Genomic DNA, 27,122 nt, shown 5'->3' on the forward strand with positions numbered 1-27,122 from the left:
GTGAAATAGTGGGGTGTATTACTTGTAGTTCTTAGAACCAAGGTTTAAACACTTGAAGGAATTTTAATGGGCCTTTGAAGGATAAATGTCAACATGTGGGTGTAAGTGGGCCAGGGTGGTCTCCTTTGGAGAAAGGTTGGGTAATGATTAATTTTTCTGGTTCTTCCAAATACAATAAGTGCCCTTTGTGGAGTGACCTTTTGGCTCCAAATGATAAAGGGAGTATTTGTTGGAAATATAGATGTTGTAACTGAGAGGGAGGGTGAATCAGTTAGCACAAAAAAAAATCCACAGATCCCTTAGATGTCTGATAAATCTAATTCCTGCTGTCACTCAGTAGACATCATAAAATGTTGTAACTTGGTTAGTGCAATGAATATTAATTTTAATAGATCTTAACATGCATAGAAATAACTTGCAACCATAAAAAAAATAGCATGAACACATGAGATACCAGATTTAACATGGAAACCCAATATGGGAAAAACCACAAATGTAACTAGCTACTAATTTTTAGTCTTTTGAAGTGAGCCCTGTTAGGAGCCAACCCTATTAAAGGTTACAAAACACACTGTTAGGAGTGACCCTGATAGCGGATTTAATCACCCTATTAGGAGTGGCCTTGTTAGAGGTCTTTAGAAAAATTTAATAGAATTGTCACCTTGTTAGAGGATTTACAAAATGGTTGTTAGACCAAATATGCTAAGAGATTTTGGAATCATTGTTACAATGATTAGAAAGTAACAATGAAATGACCTGAATGAGATGCAACTAAAATTGCTGATTATAGATCTTTGTTCTACTCCACTAGATCCTTCCTGATCGAATATAGATTTGGTACTCCTCAAGCATATCTCAACTTCCTTCAAACTCATTCTCACAAACAATCAATCCACTTGCATGCTCCCTAATTCATTCATTCACACACTCTTACAATTAGAATTCTGAATTTGACATTTCATATATACCAATCAAATTATCAAGTCATCTCATTGACAAGTTACAATCACCAATAATCATTACCATAGTCAGCTAGCAATAATACTTAAAACATTTAAGCTTTAATTCACAAATTAAAAAATTCCTTCATTGACCGACCCTGCTCAGTAAACACTATCCCAAAAATGATTTCCTGTGTTAACTATCAGAAGCTCAGTTAACACTATGAACTCTACAAATTCTTTTGTGATCGAGTGAACTCGATAAACACCAACTTTCCTTTGCTAACCTTGAGAGCTTGGTTAACACTAATTTCTACCACAATTTCCTTTGACGATTGAGTGAACTCAGTAGACATTGTCTACACAAGGTAATGTCTAGGAATACTTGATAGACACTAAAAATCAACTTGCAGACCAACTAAGCTTGGTAGATGCTAATAGATAACTAATATGACATTTGTGTAACATCAAAGATAACACACAATTGGATAATTTTATCCAATAATCTCCCTCTTTGGCATTGATGCTAACACAACATTTCATAGCATGATGAAATTTGAAAACAAGAATTTCTCTATTAGAAAGTTTCTCCCTCTTAGATTTTATACCTCAAGCTTTACTTTTCTATAGTACTCTTCCTCTGTGAAGGAATTACATAGATTCAAACAATAAACTCTCCCTCTAACTAATTTCAAAAAGATATAATAGTAAGCTCTCTCTCTTTCTTAGTAACCTCTCCCCCTTACCTTCATCTTCAAAAAAATTTCAAAAAGGTATGCTAGTAAGCTCTCCCTTTTTGACAACACATGTCGAATAAGTATCAATGTACCTTAAATACTAACTCATATGCAATATGTCCTTGACTATGCTATATCAACTGATAGACTTTCAACTTGGTTCCTATTGATGCATCACTAAAACTTTATTTTAGTGAGCTTTAGATAGGGGAACGACCCCTAACTTACCTCTTAGATACAAGAATGCATCCTTAGGTAGTGGCTCAATGAATATGTTAGCAATATGTTCCTTTGTATGGACATATTCTAATCTGATTTCCTTGTCCTGCACCAATTCTCTAACAAAGTGATACTTTATAGCAATATGCTTGGTTTTGGAATGCATCACTGGATTCTTTGAAATGCTAATTGCATTTGTGTTATCACAAAACATGACAACTAGTTCTTTGATTTTAACCTTCATGCCTTCCAACAACTATTTAAACCAAACAATGTTAGAACAATTTACTACTACTGCAACATACTTTGCGTCTGTTGTAGATTGGGATGTGCAATTTTTCTTTTTACTTTTCCAAGATACCAACCTTTTACCAAGAAAGAATGCACCACCACTTGTACTCTTTTTGTCATCAATATTTTCTACCCAATCAACATCAGTAAACACTTTCAAATCCAAATTTCCTCCAAGTTTATACCATAAGCCATAATCCTCAGTTCCTTTCAAGTATCTCAAGATCCTTTTTACTACCATCATATGATTTTCTTTAGGTCTAGTTGAGAATCTTGCTACTATAACAACTGCTAAAGCAATATCAGGCCTTGCATGAAAAAAATATTGCAATTTTTCAATTATTGATCTATATAAGGTCTGATCTACCTCTTTTGAATTATCATCTTTTGTAATCTTTCATCCTATACACATGGGAGTTCCAACTAGTTTAGAATCTTCCATACCAAATTTCTTGAGTATCTCCTTGATATACTTTCACTAAGTGATGTAGATACCATTCTTGCTCTGCTCAATCGAAAGACCAACAAAGAACTTAATCTGTCCAAACATAAAAATTTCAAATTATTTGTTCATTTGCTTTGAAAATTCTTTAATTGACCATCATTCTCTATAAAAAAAGTGTCATCCACAAAGATTTTTGTCAAAAAAAATTGTTATCTAGTCCTTGCTTGGTGTACAAACTACTGTTATCATTAGTTCTTTGAAAACAAATCTGAATAAGGTATTTATGCAATCTTCCATACCATGCTTTAGGAGCTTGTTTTAGACCGTACAATATTTTTTGTAACTTACAGACCATGTCCTTGTCTGGATCAATAAAGCCTTTAGGTTGCTTAATGTAGACTTCTTCATCAAGAATACTATTGGGCATTCATTTTGCATGAGGTCAATGTAGGAATCCATAGTGTAATTCCTCTCTTGAAAAGAAAATCTTTTTAAGGATCCACTCCAAGGTTCAGTTTTTTTCTTGCGATGTACCAAAATCTGCTCAGTAGAAGATAAATGTGAATGTTCATGAGGATGCCTTTGCTAGTTCCAAAAACTCTTTTACCTTGGAATCAAGTAAAATTTGTTCGCTGTCTCAAAATATCACACCAAAAGAACACTATTTTTGTATTTTCTATTTTTTTAATGAATGCAACTCTAACAATGTAGCTCGTATGAGGTCCTATTCTAATAGGGGGGTTAGCAAAGAAAATAATGAAACTGAAAGAAAATATCATGAAATCAAATAACTTGAAATTAAAATTCCTAAACGGACATAAGCTATAGAACACAACATGCTACGAGTTAAACCTTCAAATAAATTAGTAGGAAACCAATAAAAATAGGAGCAGTGCTTCCTAAAATCCATTGATGCAATCGTCGGTGAGAACTTTTAACAAATCGAATGATGTTTCACTCTTCATCAAATCACAAGGCCACAAAAAGTGTGCTCATGTGAGACAAAAAGCTATGTAGAGACAATCAGGTGATCTCTTCTCAAGCTCGTTATGTCAACGGACTTCATATATCTATAGCAAACACTAGAACTAAAAGATCTCACAACCAAAAACAATGCAATAAACCTTTGGCTCAATCACAATCTCATGAACAAAATGCACAAAATAATGACACATTTAGGAAAGAATAACTACACTCCAAATGCTAGCACCAAAAGCATATCTTTATTGCATAATAATGGCATCCTTTTTTACATTTTACAATGGGGTATTTATAAGAAATTGTCTCCTCAATTTGTGTTGAGAGTGAGAGATATCTTGATGCAATAAAATGCTTTTAAAACATTAAAACAAACTAAATATATACAAACTAGTAATCTAACTAGTGCTTAGAGGGACTCCATTCATATTTTATTCATTAATTGGATGCATGAGTCCTTTACATGTCAAAAAAAATGAAAGCAATGAGAGAGAAAGTAGGAGGAAGCCATCAGTCAAAGTAGAAGTGCATGGAGACACCAAAAATAGAAGCTAGTCCTTCACTTGATGTGTGTCGTAGTTAACTTGCCATCAAAATGTGTTTCCAATGCATGGAAAGTGCTACTTTTGGAACTGGCAGTCAACTGTCAGCACACCTCTGAATTGCAGAGTTGCGGAGTTGTGGACCTCGACTGGGTCAAAATCTCAAAAATTTACTAAGTGTCAAAATTGAAATTCTGGCATCTGGGTTTTGCTCATCTTTATCCTAAAGATATGTTTGGATGTTTACCCTTGAATTTCTCTATAATCTTAGTAATCTTAGCAGCATCAAGAACATCCAAAGCTTCATACTTATCTTTGACCTTCTGTCTGTAGTTGTCCATCTCAATTTGAGTTTCTACAAAATCTTCGAGTTTGGTATCCAACTCTAACAATGCTTCTTCTATCCTGAAGGCTTTTCTGATGTCTTCATTACTGGATTCTTCCTCTAAATTCTTTCTAAAGTTTTCCACAGCTACCTCAACTAGTAAAAGCTTCTCTCATTCTTCATCTTCAAAAATATCCAAGCATGCATCACTATATAACTTTTCTGCTTCCAAAATCCTCTCTCGGGCTAGGTCCTTGAGCCTATGTATCTCATCATGCAATGTTTCCATCACTTTATTTCCCTCTACAATATTTTCTATCCAATCATCTATCATGTCTAGCTCTTCTCTTGTATATACATCAATCAGAATGCAGTACCTTTGTCCTTTTATGGCCTGTAGAATTTGCAAATCCTTGCTCCAAACCTATACCTCATCCATAATACTGAAGTCTTTCCTCAAAATTGCCATGATCTTATCAACATTGTCTTGTGTAGCATGTAATAATTTCAAACTTCTTCTAATTATAGTGACACCCCTATGCTCAAGGTTGTCTCACCAATCTTGACAAGCTCTCAAGAATGGAATGAGTCGTAAACCTTCCCCTTCTTTAAGAATGGTGGTCAAAGTCTCCTCACGATATTTAGAATCAAGAGGACCAATAAATTTAGCTAGATATCCTTTCAAGATCTCAACTTTCCTTTGAAGTGCTCTAATTTCAATCTCATCACGTTCCATATGGTTAAGAACCTCTTTGACTCCCATAGTCATCATCTGTCGAGAAGTATCCCATGTGGGCTTCCCTGACATGATTTCCTTCATTTCATAGTCCTGAAGGTTGACAACTTCATCTGTACCTTTCAGAGGGTGAGCCACCTACGTAAATAAGTCCTAGTTCTGTGTAGTAGTAATGAATGCAAATGGTGTTGCATCCTGTAATGGAGAGTTAGGCTTGTCCAAAATCTCTACAATGTCACAAATATCATCCTCTGAAGCAAGGAATTGATGCTTAGCACTTCTCATTATTTCTTTTTGGAACCATCTCGGGATATGTCTTTCTGTAACCTTGGCTCTAGATGATGAAGGGATGTGTTCAACTACCTCCTTCCCTCTATCACTTTTTCTTGGAGTTTCTTGTTGTGAGGGTTCTTCTTCTATAGTCTCAATTTCTATAGATCTCATAGTTTGATCCTCAACTTCCTGGGAAGGCTATTGTATACATTCCATTACTTGTGCCTCTTTTGATGGCTCACTAGTAACCCTTTGTTCTGGTTCTCCTTGTAATGATAATTCCTTCTAAAGATGTTCCTTTGAAATTAGAGGTGGAGGTGTAATTAAAACCTTATCTACCATCATAGCCTGAGGTGAAGATGGGGGCGTTGGATGAGGACCTTGTGTCTCAGGTGGCATCTGCGTCCAATCTTTCTGTTGAAATTCACTTGTAGGAGTATCTCTAATCTTATCTCCAACCAATTTTGTACCCACTAACATGAAATCAAAATCTGGAATGTAGAGAATATCATCACCTAGCTCCCTTTTCTCATTCACCCATCATTGTACTTCATCTTTTGAAGCAGAGAGCTCTACCATTTCAGCTTGGGTGGGTGGTGGGGTATTTGTGACATTCTTCTTTCTTTCCAATTTTATGGCTTTGGCTAGTTGAGTTCTCCCTTGTAGAGGCACTTTCTCTTCCTCCCCATCTAACTCTGTTTCATCCTCATCTGATTCTTCCTCAAGAATGGTTTCAAGAATAGTTGGATTAGGTACTAATCTTTTATGAACTCTCTGCCTCTTGTTCATTCTAACCTTAACCCTCCTTCGCTTCTATGAAATCATAGGAGAAGTGAGCTCTTCATGCATCAGATGAATGGATGTCTTTGGAATCTCTCCCTCTTCTTGTTGGCTTGACAAAACAAGAGGCAATGGAAAATCAACTTGGATATGAGAAATTCCAGGGTCTCAAGGGTCCTAGGGAGTAGATTCATGTTGCTGCAAAGGGGCCTATTCTTCAACATGCTCTATCTGGATCCTCTAAGGAGTGGCTCTCTTCCTCTTTTCTTTCTTCTTCTCTGAAGAATGGTAGTATCCCATTGGGCAATCAAGCTGGTAGACTATTTATGGCCTGATAGGAAATTGGAGCGCAAAGATAGAGACTATGAATTTCCTCCCCTTTACCCTTTTTGGGTGAGCATGTGCATGGAATATCACTGAGTCTAGAATTGGATCAAGTGGAAAGGGTTTCTTGATCCAACTCTTTGTCATTCTGATGACATGTCTTGCTCGATGTTTAATATCATCTCCTTCCTCTCTATCAATTTTTGCATTTAGGATAGGCCTTTCACCAAATTTATTTGTATTGAATAAGGGATCTAGTAGCTCCTATGAATCTTGTAACCTTATCTCATCTGGGATGGTCAAATGGAGAGCCTTCTTTGCTAAATACAAAGTTATTCTACAATAGTCCCTAATACAAACATCATAGTCATTTGTGGCATTCATCCAATGATCTTCAATGGCATCTTCATGGTAGAACTCTTTTCCTGCTAGATTTTGTACTTTACCAACATTGTCAAAGAATGGATGGGGGAGTTATATTCTCTGAGAGGATAATTCTCCCATTCCCACTTGAAAGTTAGGATATCCCACTTTCTCTTTCCCTGGTATGCTCCTATTATAAATGGCCAATCCCAACAAGGCCTTCATTGTTTCTTGATCCTCTCATAAGCTGACTCAATCTGTGGAGAAATTTCCATTAGAACCAACTTGTCACTTGGGTACCTTGGGAGCTTCTTTGGATGATTGGATGCACTACCAACCCGAATCTATGTGAATGTTCAAAACTGGATGAAATATGCACCAAGAGCTATGATCTATGCCTTGGCCTCATCAGACAATCTCTTCCCATAATCTTCTTCAATGAATCGAATGATGGAAAAGATGAAGGCATCATCCATGATCTTGTACTCTTTGCTTTGCAACAAGAGCTTCTTCTGAACTAACTGAGGATAAACTATATATGACCATGCATTAGGATCCTGCATACTACCCTTCTTCTACAACCTGGGATAGTCGGTGGCTCTTGCTGCAAGTAGATATACCACATAAGAAGTCATATAGAACTTCTTCTTGTCCTTTACTATCTGCAACTGATCACAAAAGTTCTCACTAAGTGTGGTGGCCCAATCTAGTGGCATCTTTGTGTGTCTAATAGTCTCAATGAAGTTAACCATGAATGGAGTGAGATGACCCACTCTAGGCAATCCCATAACTCCGCTCAGGAGAATTATTGAATATCCAATGTTATCCTTCATGTATCCTTGAGTCATATCTACTTTATTGATTATCTTTCCTTGAGATGGCTTCTCAATGAAGTGTGAGGAATATATGATGTTGATGGCCTTCTGGTGATGATCCTTATACCACCTCTTAGCTACTTCATATGACAGCCTGATAAACTAATCAGCTCTAGGTAAGTGAAAAACTCTCTCAATATTATCAAGTCGTAGATCTAAGACCACTTTCCTAGTGATTCTCTTTACCAACCTTTCCTCAGGAACAAAATGTCGAGATAAGGTCATAATCAATTCAGCTAATTGAATGGTCCCAAGATGTGATGCTGCATTTACCAATCCAGAATAGATTAAGGTGGATCTCAAAGAAGATCTTTTAGTTGGGTTGTTACAAACCCTCAAAAACTCTCCCAAGTCCATGTGTCCAAGTTCTTTGTCTTTGATCTCAGAGTGTTCATCAAGCAATCGTGACTTCAAGGTTACACCTTGGAACTTGTACACAACTAGCTTTGTTGGTGATCCAGATGTGGATGCCACTTGATTATATTACCTGCATGTCACAAAAGAAAAAAAAATGATTAATTACTGGATACATATAAAACATTAAAAAAAACAATATTCTAGAACTTATTTTATTTGTGTTTTTTTTTTTTAAGACTTTTTGACTTTTTTGATTCTAACTTATTTAATCGAGTTTTCTTCTCTTGACTCCCAAACTATGAGTCCAGAAGTCGAAAAAAGTAGGGGGTCCCATTCCTAGTGAGGAATTGGGCATGTGTTGTGGACACCATAACAAATACCATTTAGAAATGTAGATTTTACATCCATTTGATATACCTTCAATCCTTTATGTGCTGTATATGTAAGTAAGGCCTTGACACCTTCCAATCTTGCAATAGGAGCAAAAGCTTCACCATAATCTATACCTTCTTCTTGAGCATATCCTTTGCATACCAATTTAGCTATGTTCCATGATACCTATCCATCTTCATTTAACTTATTCCTGAATACCCATTTATTTTCAATCACATTTTTATCTTTGGGCCTAGGTACAAGAGTCAAGGTTTTTTCCTTTTCTATTTTCTCTATTTCTTCATTCATAGCCTCAATCCAGCTTTTATTTACCAATGCATTTTTGACATTTCTAGGTTCAAAATTAGCAAATAAACATGTAGCTTTTAGCTTACTTCTTTTCATGGTACCTTCTGATTTATCTCCAATAATCTAATTTGGTGCATGATGCCTCCTAACATATTTGGCTAACACAAGTTCCTTGCCTCTTGAATGAATTGCATTGCTATCCTCTTGAACTTCAACCTCAGGTTCTAGTTTCTTAGGCTCGGTAGGTATTGGATTGATAGCTTTAGACTGGGACTCAGGTCCTTATGACTCAATTTGAACTTCTTGCAACTTAGTAGCTATGTTGGGCTTGGTAGATATAGTCTTTTTGTTGACAGTTGTATTTGGCAATGTATCAATAGAAACAAATCTCCTATAATCTTCAGGTTCCTTTTTGCTTTCTTCTTCTATCTTTTCTACAAACTCATCAACTTTCACATGTGCACTTTCTATAACTTTGTGAGTAAAAAAATTCATACATCTATATGCCTTACTCTTGAAAGAATATCTTAAGAATATTCCTTCATCACCTTTAGCATCAAATTTTCCTTTTCTAGATTCTTTCAAATACTTTCAGGTAACTTACATTAGGTTTATAGCCATGCCATAACTCATAAGGGGTTTTGAATGAGTCCTTCAACTATACTCGATTTAAGGTATGAACTGCACTGTTGATAGCTTCCTTCTAGTTGTAATAGAAATGTTATTTTCAATCATTGAAGTCCTTACACAATCCATGATAGATTTGTTCCTCCTTCCAGCTATTCCATTCTACTTAGGAGTACTAGGGGTTGATACCTATCTTTTGATTCCTCTTTCAATTCAAAAGTTATTGAATTCATTGGAGATGAATTCACCGCCTCTCTTTGATCTCAAGCATTTCAATATTTTCCATATTTCCTTTTCCACTCTTGCTAAATACCATTTAAACTTTTCAAATGCTTGTGACTTCTCTCTTAAGTACATAAATGTCATCATTCTACAGTAGTCATCAACAAAAAGAATGAAGAATTTTTCTCTAGTATAAATTTCTACTCCAATGGGTCCACACAAATTAGTAGGCATAATTTCCAAAATGTCTTTAAATTGATAGTTTTTACTTTTAAAACTAGTCTTTCCCATCTTACCAATCTGACAATTCTTGCATAGACCAACATCAGGTTTCTTCAAATTAGGAATGCCTCTTACTTTCCTAAATTTTCTTATTTTTACCATGTTATTAAAATTTACATGACACAACCTTCTATGCCATAACCAACTTTCTTCAACTTGAGCAATAAAGCATGACCATTCACCAAGATCAAGATAGAACAAGTTACCCTTTGTTTTTTTTCCTGATCCAATCAGTTTTCCTTTGTCATCCAATAGTATTGCTTTGCCATGCATGAATTCCACCTTGAATAAATTGCTAATTAGCTATTCTAAATTCAATAGGTTATGCTTTAGTCCTTCAACCCTATATGCATTATCACATACAAGTTCATTGGTTAATGAGATTCTACCTCTTCCTTTTATAGAACAAGGTTCATTTTTTCCAAACCTTAACTACCACCATCATAGTCTTAAAAGTTTTCAAACTTTTCTTTTTCACTAGTCATATGATGTGAACATCGACTATCTATAATCCATGTATCATTTTTCCTCATATGAGATATAAGTGCCATGTCATCTTCTTCTTCATCACTAGTAGATTCATCTTTTATAGCAATGTAAACAATTTCATCTTCACTACTATCTAAATCCTTATAATCTTTAGCCATAAAACATATTTTCTTACCTTTGTCCTTGAATGATTTGTGATTTTTGAAATCATTCTTGTCATTAAGGGGACTTTATCTTTGTAGTTTCCTTTGCTTCTAGAATATTTCCTTGCAAGTAGTTCTTCAACAACTTCAAGATCATTGTTAAAAATTTCTTTTGATTCTTCTTCACTTTTTGACTAAATTTCCTTAATCTTCTTGCCTTTCTCCTTAATTGAAAGCTTGGCTTCAAATGTAGATTCAATGTTCTTGGAAGCTGGAACATAACTGTCATAATTATCTAGCTGAAATTTTGTCAATCTTCCCACTATAGCATTCAAAGTTATCTTGTGATTTTCTTCACATCTTCTTTCTTGAATAGTAGACATTCTAATTACATAAATAGGAAGTAATGCTCTAAGAACTTTACTTATAATAGTCTCTTTTTCAATTTTTCTTCTAGAAGCTCTGATTACACTAACACTTGCTTTGATCCTTTCAACATATTTGGCAATTTTTTCATCTTCTCTCATTCTCATCTAATCAAACTATCATCTTAGGCTTTCTTCTTTGGATCTGCTCACATTGTCATCACCTCCATAGATTTCTTCTAGCTTGGTCTATATTGCATGAGTAGTTTTGCAGTCCTTGATCTCATCAAATTCTTTATAGCTTAGGGCAGATGCAATGTCTATCATCATGGTATTATGAGTCTTCATCTCGGCAATGTCATTGATGGATAATGCGCCAGTAAGATCTATATATTCTTCATCAACATATTTCAATCTTGTATCACCAATGGAAGCTAGATGAAGTCTTAGAAGGCCTTTCCATGCTAAAAAGTTATCTCTATTAAGCCCTAAAATTTCTCTCTTGTAAGACATCTTGATCTTTAGTTTAGGTCCTTGAAACCCTTCCTGTAAGAACCAAAAGCTCTGGTACCAATTGTTGGAAATATACATGAAGTAACTGAGAGGGGGGGTAAATTAGTTACCACAAAAACAAATCCATAGATCCCTTAGATGTCTGATAAATCTATTTCCTATTGTCACTCAATAAACATTCATAAAATGTTGTAACTCAATAAATGCAGTGAATGTTAATTTTAGCATATCTTAACATGCATAGAAATAAGTAGCAACCATAAAATAAATAGCATGAAAACATTAGACACCAAATTTAACTTGGAAACCCAATAAGGGAAAAACAACCAATACAACTAGCTACTAATTTTCACTCTTCTAAAGTGAGTGTTGTTAGGAGCCAACCCTGTTAAAGGTTAAAAAACACACTATTAGGTGTGGCCCTGTTAGAGGATTTAATCACCCTATTACGAGTGGCCTTGTTAGATTTCTTTAGAATAATTCAATAAAATTGTCACCTTGTTAGAGGATTTACAAAATGGTTGTTAGACCAACTTTGGTAAGAGATTTTGGAATCACTACAACAATGATTAGAAAGTAACAATGAAATGACTTGAATGAGATGCAACTGAAATTACTAATTACAGATCTCTATTCTACTCTACTAGATCCTTCCTAATTGAATATAGATTTGCTACTTCTCAAGGATATCTAACCATCCTTCACATTCACTCTCACAAATAATCAATCCACTTGCATGCTCGCTCATTCGTTCATTCACACACTCTTACACTTAGAATTCTCAATTTGGCCTTTCATATATACTATTCAGATTATCAAGTTGGCTCATTCACAACTTACAATCACCAATAATCATTACCATAGTCAGCTAAAAATAATAATTAAAATAGTTAAGCCATAATTCACAAGTTAACAAATTCTTTCATTGGCCAACACTATTCTAGAAATGATTTCCTATGTTAACCATTAGAAGCTTAGTTAACATTGTGAACCCTACAAAATCCTTTGGTGACCGAGTGAACTTAGTTAACACCAACTTTCCTTTGCTAACCTTGAGAGCTATGTTAACACTAACTTCTATCACATTTTCCTTCGATAATCAAGTGAACTCCATAGACACTATCTATGCAAGGTAATGTCCAGGAATGCTTGGTAGACACTAAAAATCATCTTGCAGACTAATTGAGCTTGGTAGATGCTGATAGATAACAAATATGACATTTGTGTAACATAAAAGACAACACAAAATTGGATAATTACATCCAATAGTATCCTCATTATAGGTACAAAAATGCTAAAAAAATTTTTAAAAATGAATTAGAATGCATGATGGGGATTAGGGAAATTTTGATGGCCAAAATATTGGGGTATAAGGAATTCATCTTGAAAAGGATTTGACATGAATTGTGAATTTCATAGTGAAAGGGGAGATGGATTCATGGTATATTAACAAACATATCTGTTAGATATAAGACCTCTTGGGAGATTTTTATAGTATTTTCATTTCTCATATTCGTTTAGGAGGTGAACACATTGGTAGAGAAACTATCTAATGTACGGGTGAATGGGTCACTGGTAGATATATTGAATTATTTTAGGATTTTTTAATTTTTTGAGAATGTCAGACCTATGAGAGGAAATATATTTTAAAATCTTATTCTTAACATAACATAATGTTAAAGTTTGGAAATTTCAAAATTTGGAGGTGGAGTTTGTATTGTTGTGTTACCCCAATTGTCAGTATGTACACTTAGGGGTGTTGTGGTAGTGTATGCCTTATTTGAGCATTATTTGATCTCTCATGTATCTACCACAACATAGGGTGTTTGATTTCTTACATCATGACTAGAGTAGAGGGATTTTTCGAGAGGCTTTGATTTTCTTTGAAGGTAGAAATGGGAGTTGGGAAGTCTTGTGTTCTTGTTTGTGCTCTTTCTTGTTTACTAACTCCATTTTTTTGAGACTCTCATGTAGGAAAAAATTTCATTGGTGTCACTTATTTACCTACATTAATTGAAGTGCAAGCAATTTTAGTCTAGTGAATGGAGAATATTTTCAAATTTGACCATATGGAGTTTTGTGAGGTTGTCTGTCTAATGTTTTCAATAAAATTTTTGAAAATAGATCTGAGGCCCAAGACAATTTGGAATTTTTTTCATTCTTCTTTACCTTTGTGTTAATGATGAGTTCTTTAAAGGATGAGGTGTTAAGGGTTAGTTGCACATTTTTAGAGCTCGAGTGAAGTAGAATCTGACAAATATAGATTGGTTCAAGGGTAGAGTTAGGTGTGAACTTGCACATGAAACATGGTCCTTCCATCTCATCAAAAATTGTGATGGGAACATGTGGTCATTGATTATTTAGACTTCATAAAGTTTAATGACAATATAAATAGTGGTCTTAAAAAATGGTTCAAAGGACTTTCTAGTTTTGTGATAAAATTAGAAGTATAGAAGAGGGAACTAGTGGTAGAGAACAACATAAGCATAATAATATACTAGTGAAATAAAAAATCCTCTAGAAAGATATGGAAACCCTAGTTCTTGGCATCAAATTGATCTAAAACGAGCATTTTATAGGGGTTATGGATGGAATGGTAGAAGTGGTGGTGGTGTGAAGGGCTTTTCCATAGGTGAATGTGAAGGTTATTCCTTCCCCGGCTCTTGAAGGAAGTAGTTAGTAGGGTGTTTTACCTATTGAAGGTTTGTGATCTCAATTATTTGGGCATACCCAATTTTGACAATGTGGGATAATGTGTCTCTCAATGTGGAAGTTATCTACATTTGTGTTGCAAGACCACCTAGGGTTTTACTATAATTGAATAAAAAAAAGTTCTTGTAATGACCATATCCACCTCCTTCATGTAATAAGGAATCCAAGAGGGTCTTATAGGTATGATTAAATAGGTTTGAGAGTCAATGTGTGAGTTTGGACACAAGTTTCCCAAAGTTGTTAGGTCTTGGTCAACAGTTGCCAAGATTGACCAAGTTGGGAACATCATGCCAACGAACCCCACAATTTGTTAAAGGGGTAGAAAGAGTTAAAACATGATTTATGTTTCTAGGAAGGTATTTTTCACTAGTTTTAGGTGGTAGTAGATCAATATATAGAAGATTTCTCAATAGATAAAAAGTTGTCAACAACAATATTGCAAATTTACAACGTTGTCATGAAAAAATTTGCACAAAAGTTAAAATTTTCTCCAAATTTGTTATTGGAATTAATGAATGAATGAAATAAATAGTACAAGGATATTTAATCCCTCCAAAGTTTATTTATGGATATTGGTTTGTATGAAGAAGGATTTTGAATAGCTAAGAAAATTGTTCACAATATTTTTTATTAAGGTTAAAATAAACCCATTTTTTACAGGGGACCTAAAATCCTTAAAAAATTTACATTAAATTGAAATAATTAATTATGAAAGTGGAATAGAGTTCTGAATAGAAGACACACCCAAAGGAAAAACCAACCAAACCTTGCAAAAAGCAATAGTAAAAACTAGATGACCAGCAAGAACAAAATGAATAATAAGACCAACACAAAGGTAAGAACCTCAAGCCGGATCTTTAACTTTTTCTTCCAACTAATATTGAATCCCTTTAATCTTCTTTGTGACTTTATTTATGTCACTTTGGTTAGTCTAAACCTCTTCCTTTTGTTTCTCTTTCATGTGGGAGTATGTTCTATTTCTGATTCAATCCTCCTTGTCATTCTTTTCTAGTTCTTCTAGATCAAGCACTAGGTTAATTTCCTTACCCTTTTTTGTGACATTTATAACCCTATTCAAGAATTCAATTGAAGAGTAAATTAAACCCTAACACTTTGAAAGAACACCCTTTGTACTCTTCTTTATCTGGAAAATCTTATTTTTTAGATCATCTAAGGCCTCCTGATTCCCATGTTCCTATTTCCTATTATCCTTTTGACCACTATTGGTATTGAATTCTTCAATTTCATTGTATAAATCCCTATATTCAAGATTCAAAACATTAATAAAGTTGAAGGATAATTTATCAAGTCTAAAGGAGTACAGAGAGATGGAATTTACAACCTCCAAGACTCCTTAGGGAGGGTCAATAAGAAAGTCCTTGACATCATCTTCTATAATTTTCACAGTGAGCTCATCATGATCCATAATGTAGAGTAGAGGGATTCTTGCATTCCTAATTTCCTTATTCTCCTAGAAGTCTTTATCAATTTTCTTGGACAAGTACTCAAATCACCTGGTCTTAGCATTAGGAAGGGAAATGGACATATCATGGTCAATAAACTCATCATAGCTAGCCAGTCTTAGAGCTTCCTTTAGTTCATAATCTTTCTCACCATTTTTATTCCATGTATTCATCTCACCATAATTTATTTGACAATATTTACCATTTTTGGCCAATGGGGGAAAAATATTATGCCTAGAAATTAGCAATGATAGAGTCTAAAAGCTCCTCCAAATAAAATTTCCACTAATTAAAATTTTCTTCTTCCTCCTCAGAAATATGTGTTTTGATCTACACATTTTAATTCCCCATACTCTCCCCTTCCTCTCCTTCATTATCACTTCCCTCCTCATTATTTGATAAAAGATTCACATTCACCTTTAATATCTTACTTTTCTTGACACTAGTTATGTCAACCCCAATATCCCCAAAAATTATTTTACTCATCCCCTTTTCCTCCCCTAAATCAAAATTTCTAATACTTGTTTCACTTATTTTCTTTGTGATTGGATGTATGACACATTTTTTGACATAGCAATGAATCACTCTCATCAAAACCTCATGCATTATGGGTTTATTAGGGTTATACCTTCTAGAATTCATGCTTAGAAAAAATGAAAAATGAAAAATAAAAGGGAAATACACCTTTTTTTTTAATATTAAAAATGGTTGATTAAGACAAAATGGTAACTATGGGCCCTATCATACCCCATATCTATAGTAATATACTCTATAATTGACGTGAGCATATGTCGCCAAAGAAAATTGATAGAAGAAGTCACAAAAATACCCCCTCCTCTTTTATAATCAGACCATAAAATTCCTTAGAGGATTTAGTAACTACCAATTTAGAGTATTTTAGGTCCAAGAAGAAACACTAACCTTGAGCATTCAACCCTATAATTTCAGGTATTAACATGGCATTGAGCTTTAATTTCCTTCCCCTAGGTTAACCTCTCCATTGGTCCAATTATTAATAAAATCTTCCCTCACATTAGGTTTTGTAGGTTTCAAAATATCCATACATGATGTGATCCCTCCCTCAAACTAGTTTACTCCACACCTCTTTTTCTTTTCTCCACTTCACATAGCTATTGGGTTCTCTCTTCCTCACTTTTCCACCCATTATCACAATTTGCAGAGCCAAACACTTAGAAAACTTTGCAAGGGAGGAGAAATAAGATGGAGCCTCAGTGAGACATGAACATATAAAAGACACATAAAGAATGTAAATTAATAATAATCACACTATTCTAGCTTGAGCTTAACCCATAATACTTACTCTTAATTTCCCAAAAATATTCCATCCTATACAAGATTACATAAAATATTTCCTCTTTTTCTAAATGTCTTATCATAGTTAAAAAGAGACTTATATTCATGATAAATTTAATCATTTTTGCTCCTAAAATATGAGGTTTCCTTAATCATTGCCATGTTAGAAAGTGAGTAACAACTTTGTTTGCCTCTCTTTATAAATGGGATATGTAGATTTTTCTAAAAAAAATCTTAGGTTTTTAACTTCCTTTATCATATTATATATTGACCATGAAGGAGAAAACACTTTTGATATACACTTAACCATATTAAGGAAATCACCTTTGATCCATATTTCTTTAGGTTTTAAATTTCATTCCAACATAAGTCCATTAAGAAGATCTATCTCTTGAGCAATGTGGTTAGTTTGGGATCCTAATGTAATTGTTGTGGATAAAATAAAATTACCTTCTTTTTCTCCTAATATTACACCACATACAACTAGGATTGGATTACCCTTAGCAACTCCATCAAAATCCATTTTAGTCCAACTAGGATAGGGATAGTAATATTTAGGATTTTTCCTCTTTTCTTTTATATTTTCCTCACATTTTTTCCTTTGGAAACTATTTCCTTTTGCATTGAAACCAACATTTTCTTTATCCATAGAGTTATATTTTTTAGAAACATTATTCTTGATCTCATTAGCCCGCATTTGTAAAGGGTATTCTTCATCCTTGAACACCTTGTTATTATGTTTCTTCCTAAGGGACCATAAAACATGGTGGAATAAAAGCGTCCAAAGATTTTGGTCTATGCTTCCTTTGTAATCTTTCCACAACCTCTATGTTCCAGCCATGTTTTATGGGATAATCCAATAGAGACTTAATAATTTCCATCCAAGTGTTCCAAGAATAGAGAAATTAATGAATATGTGATCAACCGACCTAGCCCAAGCTAGTCAAAGAAAGAACCTATTAAGAAAGCACATACCACTTTTCTTGAGGATATCCAGAGCCAGTATTTTATCTTAGTAGGAAAGATATTGAAATTTTATAATTTGATGAAAATAAGATTATTGTTCCAAAAAGAGGCCCAAACAAAAGGTAGACTATCTATCTCAATCTCCATCCTAGATTTAAAAGTCCTTGTATCCCTATCAAATGATAGAAGTATTAAGATGGATTTTAATAGAAATAAATATAGGATCAATGTTTGACATATGAAGCCATTTACCTTCTTTCAAATAGTAAATCTTTTTTTCTCCAAAGTTGAGGGGATATATTTCCATAATAGGATTATTATTCATAATTGATGACAAGGTTTTTTTCATCACCCAAAAGTCTTTCAAAAAGTCAATGGTTGTCCCATTTCCCAATTTCCATCCATCTTTTAGGCTTGTACTCGCTTTAGCCTATTTGATGCCCTTCCACAAGATATAACCGAACATCAAATTATCATTAGAAAGGAAAATCTCTAGAGAGGGAATTTCTTTTAAGTATTTTTCTCCACATTATACTATTTCAATGTTTCTTCTTTCCATAAATCCTCCAGACTTATTTTCCCATCAAAGACCAAGACCTCCACTTTTTAAAGGTCTATAAACCCTATCCCAAGCCATGAGGGATATATGTTTCTTTTCTTCCACCCCTGACTAGAAAAAGTTTTTTTGATTCTTTCAATCAAATTTTTGAATTTAGCTAGAATATGAAAAATGCTCAAAGAATACATAGGAAGGATTTAGAAAGTACACTTCATTAGTTGAAGTTTACCATCTTAAATTATAAGTGATGCTTTCCATCATTAGATTTTCTTATGGAATATGTTAACAAAAAATGTCTAGAATGATTCAAGGGGCTTTATACCCAAAGGAAGATAGAGGTAGGTTGCTTGGAAAGAACCAATTTGACAATCCAAAAAATTGGCCATTTTCCATTTCCTTTTGACAAGAGTAATAATGAAAAAAATAGAAATTTTATACCAGTTAATTATTTATCTAGTAGCTAAGGTATAAGAGAGAAGGAACATTTAACACACTTGAGCCTTCTTTTAATAAGCCTCTCCCATTATAATAGTATCATCAACAAGGTGTGCATGATAGAAGATCATTTCCTTAGAGTAAGGTTTCAAGCCCTTTGAAAAACCTAAAGCAATACAAGATTTCCATGAATGGACAAGAGATTTTCCCATTATATAAAAGAGAATTGGAGAAATGGGATCTCCCTACCTTAATCCGTTGGAAGGCTTCAAATATCTTGAAGAAGAGTCATTCACAAGAACTATTGTAGAAGAAGTCAAAATCAATTGAAACATAAGCTAAACAAAATGATCATAGAACCCATAAGACTTCAAAATTTTGAGAATAAAATCCTAGTCCACACTATCATGTGCCTTAAACACATATTGTTTATGAAGGAAACTAGGACTATTGGAACAATTAGTTCAATGGACAACCTCATACACTTTGAAAATAGAATCCAGTATTTGATAACCTGGCACAAAATCATTTTTCTCTGATGAAATCAACAAAGAAAGAAAAGCAAAAAAATGAAAATTAAATGCCTTAAAAATAGAGTTGCAATGAGTGATTGGTCTGAAATCATTGACAAAAGTGCCTCTCACTTTTTTGGAATCAAGGAAATAAAGGTTGAGTCAATTTCTTGAAGGAGGATTATAGAACCTAAGAATTCCTTTACTGCAATAAAGAGATCTTTCCCTATAATATCACAAAAAATCTAGAAGATGAATAGAGGGAATCCATCTAGTATTAAAGATTTGTCTCCTTGCAAGGAGAAAACAATATCCTTCATTTCTCTAACTAATAGAATGGCCAGATTAAACATGTTCTACTTGTCATTTAGAAATGACAAGAATATTCTCTAATAATTTAGCTTGTATTTTCAAAATCATATATTTGTCTTTAGAGAGAAGAGAAGTAGAAAACCCAATGAATTCTTCATAGATTTCCTTATCAAAAGTTTTTAATCTTGAGATTGAGATAATTTTTAAAATTTGGTTAGCTTCTTTACATTTATAAATAATGATGTGGAAAAAAATTAATTCCCACCTCTAGATTTCAACCAAAGATCACTATATCTCTACAGCTATAAATGTTCCTCTTTAGTAATGATATCATGACATTTATTTAAGGTAAATACCTAGGAAGTGTTGCAATATGAAAATGACCATTCATATGTCACTTTCTAGTTGCAAAGCTACAAATAGCTTCTATGTTTGAGAGGGGACCGAGAAACTATGCTATTAGGGTCAACACCATTGATGCAATATATTTATCAAGGATAGAGTTAGGGATAAGGGGACCGAGAAACTATGCTATTAGGGTCAACACCATTGATGCAATATATTTATCAAGGATAGAGTTAGGGATAAAATTCTATATTTTCCACCCTCATACCCCATCTTGATTTCATCCTTTGAAGGAGAAGAAGAAGACATACCTTTTGGATCCCAAAACAAGCCTGTCAACTTCTTAGGAATGTCAACCACTACATTGTCAACATGGGAACCACTTCTTTCCCTCCTTTTTCCTTCTAAGGGCTACGGGGGCCTAGAAAAGAGAGCTAACCTTCCTACACAGATGATGCTATAAAAATATCTAGTTGAGAAATGACATAAAGCACCAATGCCTTGGGTAGGGAAGATAGTGCCCCACATGGGTCCCACAGATTATCTAAATAGACACCATCTTCTAGATTATCTATAGATAAACCAACTAAAAGCCCCTCATCACCATTATTGATCATCATTAAATATTTTAAAATTAAAATATTTCCCCCATAGAGATCATTGTTTACATTCTTACAATGCTAATCTTATGAGTTAGAGCTATTCCTTCTACATCTACATCTAAATCCACATAATATGAATTTTTTTCATTATAATTAGTTAGAAGAATTTTTTTGGGTTATTTTTTAGTTTTGTATAGTTGAATAAAAATCTAAGACCACTAGCCTATTTAGTGCATGTTCTAGGGTTTGGGTAGTAAAATAATATTCACTTGAATTCCATAATGAGTTCTTCAGAAACATTAGGAATCTAAAAGTTCTTTCAATGTATAGTGTAATATATTAGTTTGGATGAAAAATAATGCAGGATGGGTTGGTAAGTATGATCAAAGGGAATCAAGGATTTTATTGAGATCCTAGGAAACCTTGAAAGTAGTGATAGGTGTTGGTGATTCTATTGGAGATTTTTTTGGTTAATGATAAAAGAGTTAGTTCAAGCACTTATTAGGTTTGGCACAATTGGGAAAGTTGTTTTACAAAAACTTTGTGAACTCAAAACTCAAAAAATATTTTAGAGTATCCAAAATGGTATCTAGATCAAGAATTATTCATGTAGTTCATTTGAAAAAAAATCAAGTTTCTTGTATGAAACTAGATTTCAAGACCTAATATAAGCCTAATAGGGCTACTAGGCCTCTAAGAAGTGCATTTTGAAATTAGTAGAGAAAGTATCCTAGAAAATACAAAATGGAGTAAAGTATGATTGAAATAAAAGGTTTGAAATATATTCCATCTTGCTAGTTCTTTGGCATGAAAATGGTGAGAGTTTGAGTAAACTTACTTTATGGGGTCAAATGGAAGGCTAGTTGTTTTCAATTAGTAGAGAGTCTTTATTGAAGGGAGAAGTAAGTATGAGTTCTCTAAGGGATAGGGTAATTAAGAAGATAGAACCCTAGAATTTCTAGGATGAGGCCTTGGAATGAGTCTAATTTATCTTAAGGTTAAAGATTGACTTATCAATTTGGTATTGGTTTTCATGTTTGTAGGGCTTTTTTGAGTGGTATTTTGTATTAATCCTTATTTTTAAATTAATTTAGTTTTTATTATGGATCCAAATAAAATAAATTCATAGTAATCTATTATATGCGACTCACTAAAAAAGTAATACACCCATCTAATAAAAAAATATGCTCACTAAAAAAACAATTGTTATCTTAAAGTACAAAAAATGTTCTTATGCATATACATATTGGGGTAGAAATGTAAATGAATTAGAGTTTTCATATAAACTATCTATCTTATCACAAACATATAAAAGGTGGATACAATAAACATCTTGTATATTCCCACTAAATGTGTGAGATTGTCAAAATTTCTTAATATTCAACTATTGATCCCTTTGTGTTTGATATAAGTTATATTTTATATACTAATGTGTTACTTTTATAAATAAATAAAAATTACACTGTTGAGGTGTTTATCCTGTTGTATTTGATATAAAAGTTGGATGTAACAAACATTCTTGATTACTACTAATTATTTGGTCTATTTTATGTTTCACATATGTTAAATTTTATATTGTTATGCAATACTCTATTAATAAAAAAATAATATTTTAAATCACTACATGGATAGTGCTACAACCTTCAGCTTTCTTAGAGAATTGTGGAGTCTCATGATTAAGGCAAGGTTACGATGGGTTGAGTTTTCTTTGTAATCAATTATGCAAAAAGTCTATTTTTCCTATTACTCGGTTGATCATGGAAGGTGTGAAAATTTCAACGAACACTAAAATATCCTTCAAAGAGGCTTTGTAGTGCTTTCTAGACCTTGGTAAGAAAATTTTAGGCTTCTTCATGGTTTTAATAGAGAAGTGATGAACATTGTCTGACAAAGAGTGGTGAGGGTGCTCATTCAATTAATTACATGTGAAGGATAGTATAAAAGGTTTCATTCCCATGTTTTTCCCAATGTTAATTTTTTAGGAGAAATTATGCTTTCTATTTCCCATTTTGAATTTACTCTTTTATTTAGAGTTTATGTTTCTAGTAGAATTTGAACCTCCACTCCTCTCATTGCCTTGCATCTAAGATGAATAAGAAAGTTTGTTAAGCCAGTTTCCCCTCTGTCAGGAAAGCCTACACCCCAAACACTCCTAAGGCATCCTCAAGTTCAATTCTTTGGGCTATGGTCCCCTTACAAAACTAAAAAAAAAAATGTGATCTCCCTGATAAAAAAGATGAAATGGTGGCTATTTTTTGTGACTTTGAGAAGGGCTCTTCCTCAGGTATGGAGATACATAGGACCACTAACAACTCCTATAAATTTTTAAAACCCTTATCCATGGGTTCCACCATGTACCACCTTTCCCCAATTTGGATTTAAGCTACCCTAGACATCCTCAAGTGTTTAGGGGACCCTTTCTTTGCCTATTCCCAAAAAATAAGATGACATCATTTATTTGGATTTTATTACCTTGTAATTGGAAGAGATGGCGTCTTGTTACTGTATGCACCCTAAAATGGTTGCCTAGACTATGGCCCCCATTATTCAATTTTTCAAATTTATTGAATAAATGGTTTGCAATTTTTATTAAATCAATTCAAATCAATTTCTTTGATTTTTAATTGTAATTAATTTAATTCTTGAAATATTTCTAAACGATTTGATCATTTTATCATAAGTCTTATTTAATTAAAAACAACCTCTCTTTTAATTAAATAATTAATCCACATCTAATTAATTAAGAAAAAAACCTCTCTTTAATTTAATTAAAAGAACTTGCTCCCTTTTAATTAAATAAAATCTCCTTTGAATTAAAAGAAAATCCCTCTTTGAATTAAATAAATAAAATCCCACTTGAAAAAGAAAGGAAATAAATTAAATAAATATTTTTTTATTTTCTTTACACTTAAATGCACATATTTGTATGTGTGATTCCATTTAATTTTCCTCCTCTTTTCTCATTGGTGAAATTTTATCTCATACAGATCATTCTTTCTCCACCCTTGATTAAATTTTATTGCCTCTTAATCTTAATCATCCATTCTTCTTTATAAGGGAGAGCCCTCTCCTCATTTTGGACATCCATGATTGTGTAATTGTTATGTGGCAGGTTTTAGCACCATGCTTGCTTTAGCACCTCAACCCAAATCTAGAATACTATAGGAATTGGGAGTGTCTAGAGCTAGATCTGACCTTGCCATTGCGTCCAAAACCCTGAACTGGTGAAAATTGACTATAAACTTGGCTATCTTGGCCCAAAGTTGATCGTTACACAAAATTTTTCGCAAATCAGAACTCGAAGGCCCCGATTTGCAGTTTGGGTATGATCTAATTAATTTGATTTTTGGATCTAAATTTATTCTTTGTAATTTTTGGATTTTTTATTCAGTTAGTCACGCAAAGAAATTTCTTTTTCTCGAACCAGGTAGTGACACCTCAGCTTGGCTCTATATTTTAAATAGAATTATTATTATTATGCAGGGTATTTTTAATTTAGTGAGCATAGTACATAATTCCTAGGAAGCAGTCGAATTGAATCTATATTGCATAACCCAGAACCCGATATATTCCTTTCAAATTCTTGAGCTTGGAAGCCACATTTCCCGATTGGCAGATTTCACTTTATTCTTCCACCATGGACCAAGTCCCTGCACCGACTGCTAAAATCATTTTCTATTCACTTCACAAGTTCAAACATTTATAAAGTGGACATAGCATACCCATGTTCAATGTGGGACTAAAGTCCCTTTACCGGCATGGCCAAATACATTTTTAAACACTACAAAAAGTCTCCGACACTACAACAACTTTCTGGCATCCTTGTGACCATTCCAACCTACGGCATGCATCAGTACTTAAATTGCCCATGTAGATAGTGGATAGTCTAGCACAAGTAGTGAACCCAATTCCCTTGAGACATGTGGCACTATTTTACTCACTTAAATCACATGAAATTAGTCTATCCAATCAGCAGTGATAAGACTATAGGTGGACTACACAGTCAGTAGACCTACCCATGTCAGCACAACTGACTCAGCAAACCACTTGGTAGGACACATCAGCATCTCAAGACTACCACATAACTAGTGGAACCCTCTTTTTCCATGTCATCTATATTGATCTGACACATGTTCATCCATATAGTATGGACACACCTAGTTAGCTGACATGTCACCATAGGGACTGTCTTTCTTGCAGACATCATCATTTTATGGAGTTAAAATTGATGGCCATTTGAGCATCATTTCCAAGAATTTTACAAATATAGTGATGGCCATTTGACCATCAAATTTAGACTCTTAGTTTCTTATCTAGGCCCCTATTTAGATTGCTTTTCACTTTGGCAGCTTGACTTTGTGAGCCCACAACTCGAACATCTAGACTTCGATTTAGGTGCAATTTTTTTTTGAAATTGGGTAAAATTACCTAAATTTTCTAGTTGTGGTATTTCTTTCTAGTTTTGGTGCACATATTTTGTAGAAATTGCATTTTTTGGTGATTGTACCTACATAATCCTATGTTTTGCAACTTCAAAAGCTTTGTATGGGCACATCTGGTCACTTTTTCATGTTCTTTTTTTTTGAAAGTGTGTATTTTTTCATCTACTTTCCAAATCTAAAGTATAGTTCTAGGGTTGTCTGGACTAATTTCTCACTTTTAGAATTATGCCCTTTTTGACATTGTAAAGCTTTTATTCTTTTTTAGAATTGTTGTAAATCTAAGCTACAATGCTTAAGTGATGGATTTCAGCCTCATAAGGCAGTTGTAAAAGAAAAATTAGAAAGTCCCCTTTTTTCAATTTGACAAGTGGTCCATTGTAAGCGCACTACTTATAAAGTGCCAACAACATCTCTTCTGGGGGGGTCTTTTGATTGAGTGAAAAGGGAGGGTGTGTACTGTGTTCTTGTGTCTCTTTTTTTCTACCCTTTTCAATTTCTACATCATGGGTTTTAAATTTCCTCCTCTAACTTCATGCAACTATTCTACATGGAAACATATTACATAGAGTACATTAATGAAAAAATGATATAGTCTTTATGTTGATGGTACAATTACCAAACCTACTAATGCTAAAGAACTCATTGATTGGAAAATTCAAGACCAATAGGCTTTAGGATTAATTAGGAGTTGTGTACATGGTGATCTTCTCTTTCACATTAAAAATTGTTCAAACTCTAAAGAAGCTTGGGATAAACTTGAAAACTTGTATGGTAAGGTGGATGAAGAAAAGGGATTTTAGATTGATGATGTTCTACTTCTCTTGGATCCTAATAATTATGACACAATTCAAGATTACATCATCAAAGTCAATGAGTATAGGGTAGATTGTGGAAATCCCATGAAGGATGACAGGTTGATTCATCACATCTTGAAGAGGCTACCTTCTGAGTACGCCAACTTTGTTTCAAGTTTTAATACTTACAAGTTGACCATGGGATCTGCTCACCTCACACCTTCCTTTGGTGCATTTGCAGACATGTTGATTGTTGACCAATCTCACTTGGTGGATTTTGGACTTCTCAAGTCATCTAAGACCAAAGCGTTGGTGGCTAGAGATGATCACAAATCAAGTCAAGGGGGAAAAGCAACAACAAAAAGAAGTAGTGGAAGCAGAAAACACAATTTGAGACACAACAATCCTCCTCTAAATAAGGTGGTTCTTCTTCAAACAAGAAGGGAAGCAATGAAAAGAAGGACAAAATTTTTTTTGCATACTACAAAGGGCCAAATCATGATGAGCATCATTGCAAGACAAAAAGAATCGATGAGTTAGAAAATCTACTCAAGAAGAAGTGCCAAGTACTTCCAAGGATTCAACTCCCACCTCTTCAAAAGGTAAAGCTCAAGCACTTATGGTGAACTCATGTTATTCGGAATGGATACTTGACTCAGGTGCCTCTTACCACATGGGTTCTTCAAAGGAACAATTTTCTTCATTGAAGTAGTCAAAGGTACCACACCTCTTTGTGGGAGATCATACTAAGATGGAAGTTGAAGGGAAAGGACATGTGGAAATGGAAAATGGGGAATTCAAAGATGTTCTCTACATTCCAAAACTAAGTTCCAATCTCCTATCAGTTTACCAAATCACTCACCTTGGAGATGGTCACCAAGTTGATTTTCTTCCATATTTAGTGATGGTGTGAAGTCTCAAAGATGATTCATTGGTGGTAGCTGGGAAAGTCAACGATGAAAAGAGGCTTTATTCCTTCTCCCAGTTTGTGCCTAAGAGTCCTTCCCAAGCCTTGTTAAGTCACTCTACTTCAAACATCAACTTATGGCATAAGCAGTTTGGTCACCTTGACTTCCGCTCTCTTCAACAACTTTGCTCTAAACATATGGTCAAAGGTCTACCTAATATCAACTTTTCTAAGGGAGAGTGCTCATCTTG

The sequence above is a fragment of the Cupressus sempervirens genome, chromosome 7, assembly GCF_028749045.1.
Source record: "Cupressus sempervirens isolate cs-2001-9-10 chromosome 7, ASM2874904v1, whole genome shotgun sequence".
Lineage (NCBI taxonomy): Eukaryota > Viridiplantae > Streptophyta > Pinopsida > Cupressales > Cupressaceae > Cupressus > Cupressus sempervirens.